Genomic DNA, 2,950 nt, shown 5'->3' with positions numbered 1-2,950 from the left:
GGCTGAGTTCTTTTCAAGTATTGGGCCTGACAGAGGCAAAGTGGCTGAGTTCCTTTTGAGTGTTTGGCATTATGGAGGCAAAGTGATCAAGTTCCTTTCAAGTGTTGGGCTTCGCAGAAGCAATGACCAAGACTTCTGGCAATGACCAAGACTTCTGGCAATGACCAAGACTTCTGTCATGCTTGAGAAGAAGATCCATCAAGCCGAGCAAAATTGCAGTTGTGGCAGATACCAGTGTGACACAAATGGCACTCACGCCAGTGGCACGTAAAAGCACCCATTACACTTTCGGAGTGGTTGGCGTTAGGAAGGTCGTCCAGACATAGAAAACCATGCCAAATCAGACTGGTGCCTGGTGCAGCCTTCCAGCATGCCAGCATGGACAACGGGCGTTAAATGATTATGCTTATGATGATGTATATATGTAGAGATGTGAGTATGTATGTATACACATGAATATATACACATATATGAAAATGCTACAAGTATAAGGTATGTTATAAGCATTTATAGTATACATATCCTATAGAAGCGCAACAAAGATGGAGAAGAAAAGGTGTTAAAAGTTTAAAAAGAATTTAATCCATGCATATACATATGTATATGCTAATCTGCTCACCTATATGTGTATCCGTATAAATATGAAGGTGTATGTATGCTTAAAATATGTGTATGTGTGTCTGTCTCAGTCAAGAAGTGACTGTGTCTATGAAGCGAAAGATGGAGAAAGAGATCTCATGAAGGATAAGAGCAGGATGGAGACCATTCACCTCAGTGAAGGATGTGCTGAAGGCAAACCTAGACAAGGCAACTCATGCCAATCTCTCCAACAGTATAGTCTTGCCTGCAATGTTATATGCATGTGAGACGTGGCCTTGATGAATAGAGAAGAACAACATCTGCTTATGGCACAGAGAGCCATGGATAGCTCAACATTGAGAATCTCACTAAGAGATCACATCCAAAATGAGGAAATCAGGAATAGGACTGGAGTGAAATATGTTGTTGTAGAATACCACCACACAAAGCTATGATGGGCTGGTCATGTTGTAAGGTTCACAAACAATTGGTGGACCCATTCAGTTGTCAGTCAAGAAACATGGGCATATCACAAGAAGACTTCAAAATTTCATTTACTGTATGTGATCTAAATAGGAGTATACTAAAACTACTGTCACCAAACGAAGTTGATAGTGATGTCAATGTTATTTATTGTTGTTCGACAATGTCGTAGATTGAAGAGAGATAATACTGTTAAAAGAAGAAAACAAGATTGATTGACTACAGTGTAATGAAGCTATTGTTCCGGATAAAAAAGATGCTGTCTAATGTAAATTAACTTCTTTGGTTTATCTATTGCACTACTCCACAACCTTTTTTCACTTGCGGAACACTTATACACTATTTGATCTGGACGTTCTGAGATGGAAGGTGGTTGAAAATGACCAACCACACTGGAGATAGATACAGCAAAAGGGGATGGAGTGAGCAGAAGAAAAACAGGAATTTGCCACCGAAGAAAAACCAGTAGCGCCGGCAGAGAGCTTCTTCAAATGTTGGGGTGTGTGACATAAGGCTTATTTAGCTGTTATTTTTAGCACACCTCACAATCAATTCAATGACAAAATCGAATGAACATGTATTTTGTAGTTCTAAGCGTTCAATATGCAGCTAATGCAATAAACAATACTTTACTGGATGACGGAGCAGGTAATGTGTTTTAATATGAAATTGTAAATAAATCAACTTCTACTTTACACATGATATATAATCCCTCATAATTTTTTTATTTTTCTGAATTTTCAGAAAATTTTTGCGAATTTGTATTTTACACTTAGGAATTCATTCGATTATGCAAAATCCAAAGAAAAAAGAGAGATTGGGGTGGGGGATTCATTTAAGGCCTATTTGGCTGTTTTTTTAAATACATCTCTCGACTAGGGTACAAGTAAAACATAGCATTGTCAAACATGCTTTTGCATAGAATGCTATCTCACTGGCATGAATGTGTCAGTGGCTTATGATTGACTAAAACCGAATTGGACATTATCAGAACAGGCAGAAACAGCATACAAACTGACCCACACATCATAGAAGCCAACCGAAACATTATACAAACCGACGCAGTCGTTGTAGAAACCGACCAAGACATCGTACAAACTGACTGCAATATCATAGAAACTGACACTAATATCTTGTTACCCAATATGAAGGTGAAGACTTCACATGAGGTTGTATGATGTAATTTAATTCACAAATTAAAACTTTAATTGTTCAGTTAAATGCCTTGAAAAAGTTCTATTATTGAAACTTGATTTTTTATGTATATATCCTTTATAGTTTGATAATCAATATAAGAAGAAAATTTAGTTTTATGATAAAAACCATGACGAGATTCTTGCGTTCATTTCTCCTGTGTTATTCCCAGTCCATTTCTCTTGTGTCATATCCAGTATTACCAGTACTTGAACCTGAAAATAATGAGAAAACTAAATAAAATATCAAATTTTAATTTTAAAAAACCATGGACCTCATATAGCCCCAATTGTTATTAATTGTCATAAGATGGCTTTTGATTTCATAATCAGCTTTTAACTAACCTTTATATTGTTCTCGTCAAAAGGCTTACATTACTGAAGAAGCTTATGGTGTCAATTAGAAAAAAATGTTTAGTGATTAGCACAAATGAATATATCGCCATACTTGATACTACACCGAGCCTGAATGGTGATTTAAACAATATGATCTAGTATTTATGTATAGTGTTCCTTTATTTAGATTGTCTACAAGGATTGTGCTATTTTATCAAAAATATAGTTTCATAGTTTCATCATCATCATCATCATCATCATCATCATCATCATCATCATCATCATCATCATCATCATCATTATCGTTTAACGTCCGCTTTCCATACTAGCATGGGTTGGACGATTTGACTGAGGACTAG

At 36.2% G+C, this 2,950-nt stretch overlaps 1 long non-coding RNA gene across 1 annotated transcript in view; it reads right to left on the bottom strand.

Annotated features, from left to right (window-relative positions):
* Positions 1–559: 559 nt before the first annotated feature.
* LOC106881159 (uncharacterized) overlaps positions 560–2,950 on the bottom strand; it is a 23,396-nt gene continuing 21,005 nt past the window's right edge. The window contains exon 2 of the long non-coding RNA XR_001410821.2: positions 560–2,471. This is a non-coding gene — a long non-coding RNA (uncharacterized LOC106881159). The remainder of the gene's footprint in view (positions 2,472–2,950) is intronic.

The sequence above is a fragment of the Octopus bimaculoides genome, unplaced genomic scaffold, assembly GCF_001194135.2.
Source record: "Octopus bimaculoides isolate UCB-OBI-ISO-001 unplaced genomic scaffold, ASM119413v2 Scaffold_149662, whole genome shotgun sequence".
Classification (NCBI taxonomy): domain Eukaryota; kingdom Metazoa; phylum Mollusca; class Cephalopoda; order Octopoda; family Octopodidae; genus Octopus; species Octopus bimaculoides.
This window is presented reverse-complemented; position numbering and strand designations above follow the sequence as displayed.